This window comes from Anser brachyrhynchus (assembly GCF_964034855.1).
Source record: "Anser brachyrhynchus genome assembly, chromosome: 13".
NCBI classification, from domain to species: Eukaryota; Metazoa; Chordata; class Aves; order Anseriformes; family Anatidae; genus Anser; species Anser brachyrhynchus.
In genome coordinates this window covers 8,573,127-8,591,727 of record NC_137708.1, presented here as the reverse complement: position 1 = coordinate 8,591,727, position 18,601 = coordinate 8,573,127, and the positions used below count along the sequence as shown (strand labels likewise).

The 18,601-nt window shown below is 46.5% G+C and overlaps 1 long non-coding RNA gene across 3 annotated transcripts; it reads right to left on the bottom strand.

Annotated features, from left to right (window-relative positions):
• Nucleotides 1-512: 512 nt before the first annotated feature.
• LOC308176972 lies at nt 513-11,679 on the bottom strand. Of its 3 annotated transcripts, XR_013938754.1 has the most exons (4): nt 11,496-11,679; nt 10,798-11,087; nt 5,875-6,017; nt 513-4,441 (listed from the first exon to the last, which is right to left on the bottom strand). It is a non-coding gene; the product is annotated as an uncharacterized lncRNA (long non-coding RNA). The 3 variants fall into 3 exon arrangements; XR_013938753.1 differs by having other exon boundaries at nt 513-6,017; XR_013938755.1 differs by lacking the exons at nt 513-4,441; nt 5,875-6,017 and adding an exon at nt 8,742-10,515 and having other exon boundaries at nt 11,496-11,678.
• Between the last annotated feature and the right edge of the window lie 6,922 nt (nt 11,680-18,601).

The following is an 18,601-nucleotide window of genomic DNA, read 5'->3' as shown; positions in this document are numbered from 1 at the left end:
GTGTCCAAAAGCACGTCTTTTCTTTCCAGCTATTGAACTCATCCAGCAGTTACCTCTCCCTATAGATCTTACCTTGACAAATACAAACATCGCTCTAAGCTCTTTGGATATATGGGAAACTGGACAGCCTTTAAAGGCTGGAGCCAAAGGCCTAGAAACAAGAGACCTACGTGAAATTGAAAGATAATCCTTTACAGTTTCATTTTGCTGCTGACTGACAATTAAATAAACTTTGTAGAAATCACGCTTGGGACAATGGGCTTGGTAGGAGGTACGTGCATAGTATTTGCTGCGTGCATGAAGCTTTCAGAGGTATCTCTTTCCCAACACATGGCCTCAGAAACCATCCATCCAGGCTGCTCATTTCCATGTACCAGCAATTGGAGCAGGCCAAAAGGCAGGCTGCCTTTCAAGTTTTGAGGTATAAGCAGATTTTCAGTTTTACACACAGGACTTAGTCCTGTGAAAGATTTCATAGGAGGACCTGATGAGGGGCTGGACGTGTACCAAGCTTCCGGGCAGCAGTCAGACGCTGAATGAACGATACCATCTCATCACCACTGATTCTTATCCCAGCATGAAATTGGCTGAGAAACTGCTGAAACATCTAGTTCCCTTTTGATGAGGACAGCCTGGGACAACTCCAGGGAACAGGATCCATGGGGATGAAAGGATTCTTTCAAGTATGCCTCTGAATCAGTGGGAAAAGTGAGAAGTTGGGATGGCTGCACTACTACTCCTGCCACTGTTTGCTTGTCTGAATAATTACAGTGATGGGTATATTAATTCCATCTGGCATCAGCGCCAAAGAGCAACCAGGCACTGAAAGAGATTACTGGTAGAGGTGTGTGAAGCACTCTCTTCAGAGGTGCTTATGAGCAGATTAGCAGGCATTAGAAAGGGTGTGAGCCAGCAAAGCACAGGGCTGCAGACCATATGGCCCAAGCGACATTTTGTGCCCTCTCCCACGAACATATTGGGGCTGCTCTGCAATGGCAGTTTTGCAAAACGCTCCTCCTTTCAAATATCCCCCGCCCCTTCATTCATTCTCAGCATGGACTTGTGTGCCGGCACAGGGCTGCGAGGGGATGGACTGAAAACTGCGCACACAAACCCTGAGGTCCCCACCATCTAGTGGGTAATACAAACCTGGCGGCTCTGGCCTACTTCAGATCAAAACCCGCAGCATTTGCCCAGTTAAGGTAGCTAAGAGTCTAAATCAGATAACATAGAGTGGTCTTCAGCAGCAGTTTCGCGCTGGAGAGAAAAGCTATAAAGCACTCACAATATTTGTTGCATCTTTCTAGAACCAAGAGGGAAATCATTTTGTGTGGCTCTGAAAGGAGCAGTGGGAAAAGGGACAATATCACCGAATATTATTTCAATAGACAGTCCTGTGTGGAGTAAATACAGTGGGATTTAATCCAAAGGCATTCAAGAAATCTAAACAGTGTATGAAATCTGTCCTTCACAGTGAAAAATATACCAATTAATTACATTGGCTTTGAAAATGATTTAGTTAAAGCAGTACCACCCTTTTGCCTGGACACTCTTCAATCTAAGAGTAGTTAATATCAATTTAACTTAATTTGGAGTCATTCTGTGTACAGATTGCACCTAAGATGCGGGATAAATATTTGCTTCTTGAAACTGATCCTGAATTCAGGCACCACAGTCTTGGGGGATTAACCTACGTGAGAGGGGATCACAACATGCAAAAGCAAAAAATCACAGGAAGGTCTTAAACTTCCACAGATGGGTTCTTGCAGTTACCTAATTTGCAAAATGAATGAAAAAAAATAAATGAATGCAAAGTAAAAAGAATCCTGAACATAATCAAATTAAAAAAAGAAAGGAAGCTTCAGGGCCAGCTTCCTACATGGAGCCTCCCAAGCAGCAGCACTGACGCAACTTCAGGGAGCGATCTCATAGTCCAGTGAAACAAAGAAATGCTCATTTCACAGTGAGGCTTTGCAAAAGCAGATTTACCAGGGAGAGCAAATAAATAATTCACAATTTATGAAGATGTGAAGATAAATTTTCTTTCTTTTATTTCAAAGCTAGTCCTGCAAGTTGCAAGAGCGTGTACAGCAAACATTCCCCTCCAAATAAAAATGAGGGATGAGGCAAGACTTCCACTTCTTTCCAGATATGTAAAAGTATTCCTAAAACAAAAAAAAAAAGTCACCTTTCTCGCTGTCTTTCTCCTCTGCCATCACAAATCCACAAGGAAAGAGAATATTCATGCCATATTACACTGAAACTTCTGGAATAAAATAAAAATTAGTATTTAAAATCTGGATGTTACCACACAGATTTCAGCAGACAAACCCCAGCTGGACTGTACGCAAATACAGAATATTGAGCACAACACTGTCTTGTTGCTTCCTGAGAATGTTTAGGGTTCACAGCATTGCAACACTTTGCAATAACTCAAGGGAAAAAAACAAATAAACAAAAAAACGGGAAGCTTGAATTTATTCCTCCTGATCCCAGATTCTAGCCAGTTGGTTCAGATGGTCCCAGGGCCATGTTTTACGAGGGCTGGTCCGCTGGCTACAGCCTGTGGTTGCATTACCAGAGGCACAGGACACTCTTTGAATCCCGGCTTTGTGGGAGACACGCTTGCTGCCAGTCCTGCATGTGCGGTAGCTGCCGCTTCTCCAGATTAAAATAGTAGCAGCTATTTTAATCTGCTGTTGGAATACAGCTGAAGAAATTCCTTGCAAGGACTTTCTTCTCTTCCTAGCTGACTGAGCAGCACAGCAGGGAGGGCACATGCAGTTAGCAACCCCTGGCCAGGTCCATCCTTGCCCCGGACAAGAGAGTTGTATTTTGAGGAGCTGCTAGAGATGGTATCCACTCTGTGCTGCAGTCACCCCTCTGGCCAGCGAGCAGTGCAGACTGCCCCCTTCTCTGTCTGAGCCTCCTGCTCAGCATTTTGAGGTAGGTTTGGGATGCTGTAGGCCCCCAAGGAGGGGTGGCTGGGGACCAGCAGCAGCCCCACCACAGCCCCAGCTTCCCCTCTTCCCCCTGGTGCCAACCTGAGCAATTTGTCCTCCAGCCTGGGGGGCTGCACAATCGAGCATTTGCCACGTGGTTTGTAAAATCTTAACAAGAAGGCTTAAATAAGAGGAGCTAACAGATGACCTCTTCCTTGTCTTGGACGTTTGTTAACTGCTAATTGATCTCATCGGGGAAATAACTGGACAGAGGAGAGAGGGTTAATGCTTTTGTTCCTGCTCAGCCGTGGGTGGCAGGGTCTGCTGATGTTGCGTATGCACCATGCTACACACAGACGCTGCATTACAGTACATTACAGTAGCATGAATTACCTGTGCGAGGAAATGGTGAAGACAGCAATTATTTTATTGCATGGGACTGATTCCATTCCTTCTCCTGCCTATCTTCCCCTGTTAGGGATAAGTGACATGTGACAGTATGATGCTGTGCACTAAGGGGTGTGCGACAGCACCTCTCGGCATCAAAATTCAGCACAATTCCTACAAGGAAATGCATCCTCCAGCTTCACAGAACTTTTATGAACCTGACTAGGTCCCAGACTATATTTTTATATAGCAGTGGTAAATTCTTGTAGTTGTTTGTGTCTGAAAATACTTGGGAACAAATTGATACACTTCTGTATACTCTTCCAGACTACCTGATTGATGACTGTTCATATTCTTAGCAGACTGTTCTTGGACAGCTTCAGACTCGGGGTCTCAGTCCCTATCTAGCAAAAATCTCTTGGCTGAGGAGACTTGCCACTGACTGTTGGACCAGCTCCACGCGCTTACGTGAGCTGAGGAGTCCCAGGAGCTCCCTCAAACTCTGAATTTTCAAAAGCTGAGGATATGACCCTGGATAAATTAATCGGCCAAAGAGCTGGGACTGCCAATTGGAGGCTGTGACACTAAACAGAACACTGTAACAAACAGAAGAAAAATAACTTACTGAAAATATTACTTTCTTTTATGCAAAGAATCAAACTTTAAATGATCCCATCTGTCACTTTCATCTGCACCCTGTTCCATTGGCTGGATTTTGCTCATTAAGATAAATTTCAAGCCAGCAGATCATTTTTACCTTCAGGGCTTTGTTGAAATGTAGTGTTTGGGACTTCCTCCCCTCCTCCATTTCTGACAGACATGACAGAGGAATACGCATATTTCTCTTATGCTGCTTTGCAGTTGCATGGAATGGCTTTGACCTTCCAAAAGCGAAAACACCACATTCAAATTCCTCCTCCTTTCCCCCATGGGATGAGGAGCTGGCCAAACCCCTCCAATAAAAGTTTCCCATTCGACCTTGCATCATAAAACCCTCTTTTCTTTATTACTCCCTCTCCTCAAAGCTTCCCCAGCAAGCCTCCAGCCCTTTAAAAACTTGCGCTGGAGAGCTTCTATGTTGTGCAAATGGTTCAAATGCCTTTGTTTCTTCCCTGAAAAGACATAAAAGAGATTTGTTGGATTCCTTACCTCATAACCAAACACAACTATATACCGTGCACTTTGCATGTTACAGCTCCCCATGCTTTCCGCCCGAATGACTTATTTTACTGTAAGTGTAATTAAGCAGTGGAATGGTTTCATGAGGGATGAAATAAATCATCCGCCACTTAAAGTCTTTAAATCAAGACTGGGTGTTTTCAGTGGGGTCCTGCTCCATGTCTGGAGCACACAGAGGCTCTCGCAGTGCATTTTCCTAACTGTATTTAATCACACGGTCATGGTCAGCCCGGGTATTGAGGAATTAGGGGATGGGCGGGATGGCCTTTGTCATGCAGGATGTAGGATTAGTTGGACTTAATGGTCTGTTTTGGCCTTTAAATCTATGAATAGAGAAAAGGAAAAAGAAAAACAAAATAAAGAACAAAAGTCTCTATTATAGCCAGCCTGTTTCTCCCTTCTGAAGGCAGAGCCAGAGGGACTGTGGGCAGCTGGGGTTACAAATAAGTGCTGGAGAAAACCAAGGCACCCCCGTGCCCGGGCATCTGCACCGAGCCCCCTGAAGCCCAGGCAGCCTCATGCAGCCATACCCAAACCTGCTGGGATTTGCTGAGGTCTTACAGAAAACATGAGGCCGTGCACAAAGCTCAACTGACTTTCACTTCGTTCCCCTCCCCCTTGATATCATTTATGTGTTTCAGAACTGTAAGTCTAATGCTTTTTCTATTCCTAAATTAAGCTAATTAAAATTTTAATCTGGTAGACATTATCTTATGGCATAATTAGAGGAGAGCTTATAGTGCAGTAGTTTGGTTGGTACCCATCCTTTTTACTTCAAATTGTGTTTCGTTAATTGAACGGAGCTTAGATAGGTGCTTGTAAGGTAATAAGCTAACTATCTGCTTTTAACAAATAACTTCATTTTCCCAAGCAACTGTACCTGCTCTGACCCCACGTGCTTTACACCAGAACAGTTTTCCCTTAGCAAAGCATAGGTGATTACACCCATTACAACCTGGGCATTTCGGGGACTGAGGGCACCCCTCCTATGCACCGCTGCAGACTGACTCTGTAGCAAACACTAATGATCCTCTTTGGTAAATGACAAACACAAACTCTGCCCACTGACTGGATGATAATATCTTCTTAACCATGGGTTATTGTATAATTAATTACTCCCAGAGCTTTTTTAAGTCCCAAAGAATCCTTCTATAGACTAGACTGGCATTACTCCGCCATACATTTTAAAGAGATTACTGTTAATTAATTAAACTCATCTGCATACCTAAAACTCAGCTAAACCCTCTACTGTGCCATCTGCTGTCATTTCAGACATGTAGGACTTTCAAACTCCCATAGAAATATAAACAGATTAATGATCTCTACTCAGATATAAAACAATTTCAAAAATAAAATGCCTTCGTACACTTGCAGCAGTGCCCTGCATGGAGAGGGTGTCGGGAGCTGCCCAGGGCACGGCGAGAGTCCTTCCCATGGGCTGTCATCCCGCTGGGAGAGAATTTTCCTCTGGGGCTATCGATCTGGTGCTTTCCAAAGACACTAAATTCCCTGAAAGTGTAAATAAAACATTAAACCACAATTTATCTACTCCCGGGACTAAGGCACCCAAAACGGTTAACATAAATCACTTGGAACATTTATGATCTACTGACAGATTTCCCTCCTAAAATTGGAGCCCAACACACGTAAATCTTCACAAACGCTCCTCCAGAGCGGAGCCATGCAGCAGCAGAGCCGACACGGAGGGCTGGGCCGACGTCCTTCCATAGCCCACAGTGTGCACGTGGGGCACAAGCGATGCTTGTTGAAAGCGGGGTACCACCCCTAGCCTTTTCCCCCTGCGTGGTGTCACCACCCCTGGGCACAGCCAACAAAACCTGCACAGGAACCTGCACAATGGCTGAGACCAACAGGGCCAGCAGATGAGCTAAGGGCTCTCGTGGCTACCAGAACACAAACAGCGAATAGCAATGCTAGTAAGGAGCCTGGCCTTCCAGTCGGCCAAGACACACTAGCTGGAGAACTTTTTGTCAGTAAACAATTTACTGAAAAAAAAAAAAAAGTAGCTTTTTGTCAAAAACAGTTCCACGCAGCAAGAATCCCTTGGATAAGAATTGCCATTTCCCCCCCCTGCAATGAAAACAAACTAATTCAAGCATAAAAATTCTTGGTTTTCTACAAAAACATACATGAAAACTTACAAGAGTATTTGAAAGCGCTATTTGTTCATTTCTCAGGTAGCAGCTGCTTCTGAAAACATGAATATTTTTAGCAGAAGGTTGCAATGAATATTAAAAAAAAAAAGGAAAAAAAAAAACACAGAAAAAGAGCAGTTTCCACCCAGCTCCCCTTCAGGAGCTTGTTTGGGATGAACAGTACAACACCAGCTGGTTCACACCCTGCACATTTCCAGCAGGGTCTCCTGTGCAGCAGCCGCCTGTGCAGGGATGCCCGGCTGCATTTGAGATTGCAGGGACACGCTCACACCATGGAAGCAAGCTGTAAGGCACAGCATGCCCAGAGAAAGCTTGCGGCATTGTTGGAAGCGTCCTCCCATCTCACCAAGCTGAGCTTGCGTGCTCACCTGCTCATTCAGATCTTGTTTGGAAATAGGCACAATATTGCTCCACCGCTCCAAACAGATAGTGCTGAAGCAGGATCGCTTTTCTAACCAATAACTCATTTCCAGAGTAGTCAGTAACTCTGCACAAGGTGAGTCCCAGCAGCCCTCCCTGTTTGATTTGCACACTGGTTTTGTTCAGGACGCGGTCCCTGCATTGCCACCTCTCCAACACTGGCATTTTCCAGGCTGGCAGCCAAAGGGATGCTTAGGCAGACATCCATGCAGACAGAAAGCTAAATCTGGTTTGCATTACACTTGCTCCAAGAGAGGCTGGATGGAGAGCAGTGGCTTGCATGTAGGCAAGGGGTCTGAGCCAATACATCACTCAGGCACTGAGAGTTTGTTTGCACTTTCTGGCAAATGCCATTTGTTTGCAATGAGTGTACCACCATGCTTGTGGAAGGGAACAGTCTCAGCTGACACCAATCCCACCACCTTCCTGCCAGCATTGCCTCTATAGGTGTGCCTCTCAGTAAGGTGCTGATGGATCTGTCTGTACATTCTTGACAGTCGATACACAACATGCATCTGTTATGAAGCAAAAGGTTCATACCCCATTGTATCACCCTTTTGAATACCCTTTCAGGGCCACTGAAGCATGGGATCACAGCACTGTTGGTGGGGAGGGACCTCCAGAGCCTCTAATCCACCCCTCCACACCCCAAGCAGGGCTACAGCCAGCACTAAACGACCTTGGCCACAGCTTTGTCTTGCCAGGGTGTGAAAACCTCCCAAGATGCAGATGCCACAACTTCAGCAGATAACCAAGGATGCACCTCTATCAAAGGAAAAAAAGCCTTTCCTAACACCCAGACTGAGCCTCCTGAGCTGCCCCTTATAACGTCATTTACCATTACCAAGAAGAGTCCAGCTCCATTTTTTCTGCGTCTTCCCTGTAAGTAGCTGTAGGCTGCTACTAACTCGCCCCTTCACCAGTCTAACCGAGCCCAGCCCATCAGCCAGATCCTTGCAGGCCAGGCATCTAAGCCCCTGAACAAGTCTCCAGTTAAACTGGGATCAGACAGATACGGCAGTACAGGCCTAGATCTTGCTCTGTGCTTCACAACACAAAACCCACTCCCTTACAGGCGGTCAAGCAAGAACTATCCAAGGCCACCACCAAGGGTGGCACAGGGACCTCCCAGATCTTCTCTGACAGCAGCACTGAGGCATCCAAACGAGGCAGGCATAAAACAGAGACCACGCAGTTATGATTTGCCCATTCACTGAGCTGTCAGAAAGCTGCGGCTTGGGTAGACATTAAAGCAGCTACAGTGTCCGGGGCTCAGCAGATGCTCGCTGTGTGATGGCATCCCACCATGTCCTAAAGCATTCGCAGCCTCCAGCCTGAGTAAAGTCCTCCCTACCCATTTAACTGCTCGGTTTACATGGCAAGACAGCTCTGCCAAATGTCTCTGCATCACACCAAACAAGCTTGCCTCAGATTTCAGTGTGATTTGTAATCAGTGCATCAGCCATCAGAAGTGGGTTATTAAAATATCTGTCATGATGAACAATGTAAAATAAATGCAGATAAATTGTATTACTCTGGGTCATTTAGCTTTAAGTGCAACAGTCTCTGTATTTTTTTTGCCACTTAAGCGATATGCAGCATGAAACAGCACAAATAAATACAGATGTAGAGAACATTAGATACACTTTGTAAGAGCAAATTATGCACGTTCACATTTCATTCTAGTTAGATCAAAATTAGATGGTTTTCCTCCATTATCTCAGTGGATACACTAAAAGCCAGTGATTTATGAAAGAAACCGGTGTGAATGCCATTATAATTGATTAACCTAAGAGACTGGTGACCTACTTATAGGTATACAAATATGATTATAATTGTGCAGTAAGTAATTGAATGTTCTGCAGGACTTCTTTATAATGTGACTGTAATGCATAAAAACAAGAGGGAGACAAAGGGCTTCAACCCTGTGCAGCGATCTGCGATCCCAGGAGAGGTGCTGAGAGCTTTCTGCTCCTGTCGAGGTGGATAGGTGTTGAGGCCTTGCAGAATCAACCCCCTCCCGAACAGCAGTGTTTCCCATCAATAGACTGTCACTTGGACAAGAGTCTCCAGCACACTTCACAGCTGGGATAGCTTTTGACACGTTAGGCAGATCTCATCACCTGGGAGATGCTGTGCACAGACCCCTCCCAATTCACCGGGGCTGGAGCACTTTGTCAAGTATTTCCTTTGGGTCAAGAAAGGGGGAGAGACAGCTCCAGAAACCCTACTAAATGAAGCTGTGGGTCTGTATTTCTAAGCCATCCCTTTGCAATGAAAGTCAGCACTGCTGCAGGGGGTTTGGGAATCCGCCAAACTTCGGGCCCCTACCAGCTGTGACTGAGAGCCCGCCACAGCTGCCGCGTCTGCTAACGGGTACGAGCATCCGTGCTGCCTGTTTTACAGTCACAGGCAGAACACAGAAAAGCACAAGAGCATCTCTCTGCCCCCCATGGTTTGCAATCCACAGACAAAACAAGGGGCAATGGATGGGGACAGTCCCCATATGCCGGCGGCTCATGGGTTGAAGCCCAAAGACCTCACCTAAACCACGCTTATGGTCTCCCAGTACCTCAGCAACGCACGTACCACTAGACCATGTACCAGTATCACCCGCTGCACTGCTGCTGAGGCTCTCACAGCACTGCATAGCACACATTTTCCTGCATCTTCTACTGGCAGTCACTTCCTCTGACTTAATTTCTCTGAACTCTTCTGCATGGAGAGAGGCAGCAGAGCTAACCTCTGACAATGACACATACGCTAGCTCACCGCAGAGCAAAATTCCTGATTCCTAATTTGAGTGACTAAATATACTGAAGCCCAGTGATGAATTATTTAAAATCTATACAAATTTTGATGCTACACACAGAATTAGACTTGAACACACCCCTGCAATCACGAGTCTCTCTGCCTAAAGCTCCACCATGGAAAAGCATCCATTTAAGCCCCCTGGGATAAATGATCTGTTACAGCTCCCTGGACTAGAAACCCTGGAGATGATGTGGAAGCCAGGACTTGGTAGGATGGGATTGAGTTAATTAGCACTGTGTCTGATGAGAGCCATAACAGCATAATGAAACAAATGAATATAAGCAGTCTAAAATGACTCCAGTGGATTGATGGGTGCTTGCTGCTGTCTGTGGTATGGGTCAGGACCACGACAGTGTATGCAGGGCAATGCATTGCTCACTATGAAGGAGACAGGTGGGGAAGAGGGTGCTAGTAGGGTCACAGGGGGCCTGCAAGACCTTTGTGTGACAAGCTGGGGACAGACAGGTGAGAAGCATTGCTAGCAGCCCCTTGCCACCAGGGCACACCCTGCTCAGCATCAGCCCTGCTTGTGGAGAGCCAGAGCCAGCAAGCCCCAAGTCCCTGTGTAGGGCCAGGTCAGGTCCAGCATGCAGCTCCTGAAAAAACAACGGTCAGGGATTCACTGTAGCACCAGGAGCACCTGGCTCCCCACAGATAACCACTGCACTGGCTGAAGGTGCCCCATTGCTGCCGAGGAGCCCTGGTAGGGTTCACAGGACCCCCAGCTCCAATGCGTCCTGCCCCAGCCTCTTGTTGAGCTAACACTGGCTACGACCGTGCTCTGCCCTGCAGAAGAGCGGTACATTGACTCCACTGCAAAGCACAGATTTAAGACACGTCCCAAAGAAGAGCATGCACCCCACCTCCTGAGGAGTTACCTCTAAATGGTGCACACGAGCGACTGGATGAAGATGGCTGCGCTTGAATTCTGCACCCATCCTTTCAGATGTCGACAGCCGCCGAGGGGTGACTGACAGGTTCTGCTTTTTCTTGTGTGTTTTGCATTCCTCTCCATATTCAGGTGTCTGGAAGACGAATACATCGACCACAGCAATGCTGTATTTGGGAGAGGTGTTGGCTTCTCAAGAGTAAATAGTTCAGGAGATTTTTGTCGTTGGCATAAAAATACTGACACTGTGTATGGATAGCTCTGCTATCGTGCCTCAGGCTGGTAAAGAAAGCATAAGGAAAGAGAGAAAGCCACAAGTCAAACCTGTACTTTACAGCAATCAGGCTCATCCTTTTAATTTTCAACCTTCTCAAAGCCTAACTTTGACCAAAATGAATTAGTAAAGGACAAATAGAGTTGAGGTATTTTGAAGCAGAGAGATGCCTCCTAGCTTGACCAACTATTTCAGCCACCAAACATAACATGCATTAAAGTGACAAAGGATTACAATGCAGAAGAGCATGCACTATTTTTAGTCCGTATACAGCCCTATATCTACGTCCACCACAGGGAACTGGAGCTGTGTGCAGCTGATGTATCTAGTCCTGAGCACAGCCTATCTACCAAAAACTAGAGAGAACTGCTGGGGACAGATAGTGACTATCAGCTGAGCTGGTAAAATGATACCTGCAATTTTGCTTAAACAAGAGAAGTAGCTATAAAAAAAGAACACCCTGGCTCTCTGTCCTCTCTGTTTCAGACCTCTGCTCCTTCCAATTGCAGCTCTGTCAATGTAAGTGTAGTGACCAGCCTGCTAATATGGACTGTGGGGCCAAATGAATCTCTACAGGGAGCACCTGTGCCCCTCTCGTTTCCTCAACAGACAACAGCTGCTCCTCCTTCCTAAGTGCTGCTTTGAGCAACAGTCCTGCAGTGAAATAATCCCAGCTTCAAGTCTGTTGCAGAAATTAAAAATGACTTGCTTTTAGTTGGATGCAAGGCTTACTAATTACCCAGCAGTATTCGGGTGGCAAGTTTGCCACATGAATAATTGCATGGCCACAAAAGTGTTCCACTGGTAGGATTATTAGCAGGAAAACAGGAATTCAGTTGGAAAGCATTAATAAACCTTGAAGACAACAGCAATTATGGTGATTGATCCACTATCCAAGTGTACACAACTCCTGCAGGATAGAGGAGCAGAGGATGATGCACAGGAAGCGTGTTCTGAGAGCTGGGAAGGAAGGCAGGGTTGTTGTAGAGGTCAGGGATAAAAATTGGCACTGTCACATTCAAAGGGTTTTAAAAAACCCCACACACTTCTTTTCCAAAGAGGACTCAAAATTAGATCATTTTACTAGTCTGCAGCATTTGCCACTTAGGCTGTTTCTTGCTTTCCTATATTTAACATGGGCAATGGAAGCAGAAGAGGTCTGTGTGCATCACAGGGCAATTGCTGTGCCTGGTTTCCCAAGACCAGCGGAAGCTGCAATGCAGAGACTGCAGATGCCCCAAGGAATAGACTCAAATATGCCCAGTGCACTGCTGCTTCTGTCCCAGGAGAGTGATAACATCACCAAATTGCTTCAAGGGCTGAAGGAAGAAATGCCAAGAATTTCTGTCCCAGAGAGAGGAGTGAGAAGCAGCCCTGCAGACCCCAAGGTGAGTGCAGCAGGAGGCAGGAGGTGTTCCAGGCAGGCAGCAGCAGTTCCCCTGCGGCCTGTGGAGAGGCCCCTGGTGGAGCAGGCTGTCCCCCTGCACCCATGGGTCCCACATGGAGCAGATCTCCACGCTGCAGCCCCTCCTTTGGGGAGCAGGAGTAAGGGAGCGCTTGTGGTGGAGTTTAGCCACCCATCAGGGTGAAAGCACCACATCAGGTCCCACTCCCAGATCTTGGGTTTCCTCCAGTACCACACAACAGGGAGGGTCTCTCTCTGCTGCAGGTGTGTGGGGGGTTCATGGCGCTCATCTGCCCATGCTGATGCCTCTGCCACACTCCTCCACCCAGGCCCACCACTGTGGCTGGGTGCAGCCCGTGATCCGCCCCAAATTGATCTCATCACGGCATTACAGTTCACGCCAAGCTACACTATAGGGTGTTGAGCTCATTGCAGTATTTTTCCTTCTGAAAGGAAACAAAAACAAACTCTCACCAGTTTATTATTTCAGCTAATTATATGAACCAACAGTATTTCATCTAAACCATTTTAGGAAAATAATTGGAGAACGTTCGCAAAACCCAAGCAACCATTTTTCTCCTGCCAGCGTGGCAGATGCAAACATAAAGAGTAACATGTCCATACATCTCCAATCTCAACTTCTTATGAAACAAAATAAAAGCAATCTGGTTGTGAACTGATCCAAAGCAAATACAATATTTCAGAACACTCCACATTTAGTTGGTAGGGTTGATTTATATAATGCAATCTAAGGACCAGTGTGCAAATATGAGGGGAAGACTATTTCCCCTTCACACTTTCTTACCTCACAGACATTGTTTTTGTTCTGCATGCAAGTGAGGAGCCCTTGGCCTGCACAGCAGAATCCTTTGAAGGATGAACACTTGACAGGTTTCTGCGGTACTCCCGAAAAGGGTTGTTTTACAAGCCAGAGGTTCTCCTTGTCATATATAACACTTTGACATTTATTGTGGGATCCACGAGATAATCACACAGTGGTCTTCAAAATGAGCGTTGCTGGAAGCTTTCCCTGCCTGACTTCAATTAGCTGGTGCTCTCTCTGGTCCCAGTTTACAGATGGAGAGGGAAGGAATGAAAGGGCAGCATCTTCCTCAGCGCAGCTCTACGTGCAGGCTGAACCACAGTGCTGGCAGCCTGTGGGCCACCACTGAGCCCGGGACACTGAGACCCCATGCAGTGGCCTTGCCTTCATCACCCGCTCTCTAATGTGCCAAGAGCTCATTTGTGTCTGAGGTTTCTGCCTTCCCTGTTTCGAGGAAGTGTTGCTCCAGCCGTCGTTCCTGTCCCGTTACTAGATTTCATGGTTAGTTTCCAAGATTTAGTGGCTTTTCAGCAGGCAGAACTCTTTGGGTTCATGGCACTGCAGTCCTACTTAAAGATAATTGCCAAAGTAAATCAGAAACAAGGGGGAACCTAATAAAAACTGGAAATCGTATGCTTTAAAATTGAAATAAAAAAAAGGGGGGGGGGAAGAAATACTAAAAGGATAATTGCATTTTTCAGTAAGGAGGCCATTGAAGAATTTTCCAAAAACAGTTCAGTCCCAGTCCTCAGTTTGCTCTGTTAAACCTTGATCCATCATTTTGGAATGAGCCTAAGCATCCATTCCTCAGGGACCCGCAAGCTTTCTGAAAGAAATCCTCCAGCCCTCCATCATGGACTGCAGGCAGGAGGGATGCCAACACCTGCTCCGGAGGCTGCTGCCGCTGCTGCCTTGGGCAGGAGCCACTCCTGGCCCTTCCCCAGCTTAACCCCACTCACCCCCCCACTTTCCCTGGGAGAAGCAAAGCTGCATGTTGCTCCGAGGCCACGCACGGCCGCATTGCTGCGTTATATCCAGGCTCTCTCAATGCCTGGGCTGCAGCAGCCCCACAGCATTGCAGGCAAGTGCGAGACATCACCAGGCTGGGCCGGCTCTAACTTACGCCTCCCAGGAGTGAGGGAGGTCAACAAGAATAAACATAAATGCAATGGGTTTTTTTTTGCTGCTTTCACCTTGTTCCCAACAGTTACATTTAGGTGTGTCTGCACACAAGGGTTGTGAGGAGTGCACTCGGCTGTGTCCCAGGGTACCTGCATTTCATGAGCAAGTCAAAACAGCCACGCCGTGAATTAATGGCAGATCTTATGGCAATGCCAATAAACAGAGACACTAATTAATACCCGCTCATAATTCAATTCATTTAGGACTCAGATTGCTAACCAAAGCTCTTCTCCCCCCGCATCCGGCTGTTGCAGACCTTCGAGCAGGGCTGGATGTTTTCTGGCTGCTCCCTGGGCAGCGAGCTGCAATGTGAGCTGATTTACTGTCGCTCTGCCGGCGGCTGGGCTGGGATTCACGCAACGTTCAAGGCCTTTTCTGCAATGAAATACGCCTGACGTGGAGGTCAAGCAAACTGCGCTGTGTTGCATTCATAAGCATTCTTCAATTAGCACTGAAGACTGTCTGCGGTCTCAGTTCAAATATTGAAAGTCTGAGGGTTGTTCGAGGTCGAGCACGGCTTCAGCTAGGGCCTAGCCCTCCATTTATTTTTTAAACACTGGCTTGTCTGCCATCTTTATTTACCATAATTAATACTCCCATAATGCGGACTCTCCCTGGACCTGTTCTGGGATGTGCTGTACTCCTTGTTCTTGTGCTGAGTAGTGTTTGCCCACCAAAACGCAGACATGTCTTGATGACTTGGATTTGCAAAGGCCATTTTATTTTTCTTATAGAATTCATATTATCAGTGCAGAAATTCCCCTTCTTGTTCATGGCAGAGTGGCCCACTCCACTCCAAATGAAAATGTGGATGATTCCATAATTACACACTGATCTGTGTTGAATAAGCCTGCTCAAATGCTGTTTTAGTTCTGTGGGGCCAGACATTATCAGATTTATTCTATCTAGAGGAAGTCGCATCACAAATAAATAACTTCAGTGGTACATGGGAGTGTTTTAAAAGCAAGTTATTTGGCGAGCATTCCCCTTTCTTCTCCTCCTTATTCAGCCAGTTTATAGGGCCATTAACGAACGCAGCCTGAGCTAAAAGAGCAGATTTAGAGACGAATAGACAACCTTACCGCTCTTCCACTTCATGAAGTTTTATTTTGAGTCCCTTCCTCCTCGTGCCCTCTAGAGACCTCATGCGCTGCAACATCTTGCGAGTCGCTGCTGCCAGCCCAGGAGGGCGGACAGGCAACGAGCTCCTCACAAGACAGGGGGCTTTCCTGGTGCCTGCTCGTTGCTGTAAGCGCGGTGTTGCCAGCCTCCTTGTGCACCACTTACACCTCGCTTCCTCGCACACACCCACTGATGCCCCCAGTGCTCCCCCGTGGCGAGGCCAGCCAGCACGAGATCCGGCCACAGGTGGGAAGGACCGTGCCACACTCTCAGGCAGATCAGCAAAGACGCATTTCCCTCCCCAGTGACACCAGTTGTGCAGACCACAGGCACCGGTTCTCCCCGCAAGGTTGCTTTTTTCATTGCCCGCGGTCCCTTCCTGATGCAAGTATGACAAATGCCAGAACTCTTCAGCTATTTTCCTCTAGGAGAATTAAAGTTTTAATGATTAACCTTTATAAATTATAACAGCAATGCTCTAAATAATAAATAGTTTCTGGCCAGGTCTAGCCCTCTGAGCTATTATTCTCCAGCATGATATGCTGAGCCCCCATCTGCATTTATTTTCCATACTGTATTCAAGTCCTCTTATGTCATTGAGATAAGCAGTCAGGAGATATGTGTTTTCCAAAATGATGTCCTCATTCATCATTTCTTCCTCGCTGCTCAGCCTGATTACATTTAATTCAAGAAGAAAGAAGCCTCGCCTGGGCCCACTGAGCATATAAGGTTAAAAAAGCAATGCAAATGAAGCAATGGCTTCCTGGAGAAATGGCTACAGAAAACAAAATAACAGCATCCCTTATCAGCACTGGGGCTGTGTACTCTCTTCCTCATTTCAGAGGAAACTCAGAGCACAAATGACCCATTCATCAAGATCGGCAGGTACAATTCTGCTTTAAACACATATGCACAGCAGCAACCACCCTCTCGATTAATAGGGAAAGAGCTTTGAGCCTTAATTTCATCTGATATTAATGCAAAGCTTAATTACAAATACAGATAGGGGAGTAAAAGCTTACTGCAGCCTGAACCCTTTCCAGAGACACTTGGCTTAGGGAGAAATATCTTTTGTTTCTACAAGTTCTTTGTCGCAGTATTTGGCCGCTCCAGGATACATCAAGGAAAAATAATGCCAAAACATGTCTAGGCAAAATGTGGCACTGAGCAGCGGCTTTTTACAGTTTGGGGAAGGATTCCTGGTCACATTGCACAAACACACCTTTGCTGGGAATGCCCAGGCTGCAGCCTCTGGCACAGCCACCGCTTGTCCCCACACTGCTCAATGGCAAAGACGATACTGTTGGGAAGCATGCGTGGCACAGAGAGGGACTCAGCTCAGCATGGGGCATCCACATATGATGCCGATGGGTGTTGTGGATGCTGGTGGGTGCACAACTCTGTGGGACAGCAGCAATGGCCCCCTCAGGTCCACTCAATGAGCTGGGCTGACTTCTGCAGAGCCAGGCTGGCATCCACATGGTTACAGAAGGAATTTCCCACTAGGCAAGGCAGCTAGCATATTTGCTCTCATCAGACTTCAAAGAAACACCAAAGGAGCCAGGGAAATGAAACACATACTGAGCCAGCCAAATGGGCAAATAAACACAGGCAAAAAAGCTAGAGCTTCTGATCAAATGAACTCAGACCAAAACTCCGGATTTAAAATGGGAATTAAAAGGGTCTTAAAGAGCTGGGCAGCTTCCCAGAACGTCCAGAGGGCAGCAAATCTGCAGTTCCAAGAAGGTCAGACAGCAAGCCCAGAACCTGAGCTGTGTCCCTGGCATGGCCACGACCTGGGATTGAGCCCATGGACACATTAAAAGTGCATTTTCTTACTGAAGAAAATGCCTGTGTTTCACAGAAAACACCTATTTTAGGATAAAGGCCACAGGGGTTATTAATAGAACAACTGCATAACTCAGCTTGCATTAAATGCAAATGATCAGAGACAGTTTTTAGCACTGGGACCATTTTTCCACAAGTGCATCTGAAATAGCTAGCCAAGATGTCCTGAGTTTCCTAAAGCTCCCCCAAGACTGTGACACAGCCAGCAAACAGTGTCAGCTGCATTACCCATTTTCCTGATGTTTTACTCACAGTGCCCCATGAATGCTTTTGAAACACAGCCTCAAAGAGACTGAGATGCCTAGTTCCCATTGTAGCAGCTTTGAAGAATAATTCATCCCAATTTGTTTCCTCTCCTTCAGCATGGTTCAAGCTCAGGCTGTTATTTATAGGCTTAGAGTTTTGCCCAGCAGCTATGGCAGTGGGATTCTTTCCATCACCTTCAGGGGATGTTGGGTCCTGACTCATAATTTGCATTTAAAAGTACACTTCTCTGTTCTCCTCGGACAGCTCCTAAAGGTTCCTGTGACCAGACAGGCATGGATAGATACAGGTGCAAGAGAAAAACATGCAAAAGATTGGGAAAAATTTGTGCTTCTGCACCTGGAGCAGATAGGCATCTTATTTGGGTTGATTGCATGTCTGTAAAAACTCTAAACACAACAAAAATAAATGTGCAATAACAGGAAGACACCTATTATTCAGTCCCACATAATACAAGTAGTCATGAGCTGAATGGAAAACCAAGCAGAAGATTTTTATAGTGGAGACATGTCTAGGAGCAAGAAACTACCGTGAGATGCCACCACATCAAGGGCTCTTTTCAAACGAGCAGCAGAGTTTCTGGGGACACATCCAGTGCACAGGCGGGGGTCTTCTGCTATGGAGACACAAGGCTCTTCTAGAGACCCAAATAATAAAATGGAGTTGGGAGAGAAGCAACCCATGACCTGTCACTGCTTGAACCTGCCTGGGTGAATCAACACTGGATTCAACCTGCCCTCTCAGAGGCACCAGCGATACACGCACCTAGGGGAGCAGGGCAGCTGACCACTCTGCCCTGTACAACAAGCTCGGACAGCAAGGGAGGGAGGTCATGTTATCCATCTGAAGCTACAATAGCAGGCAAAATGTAATTA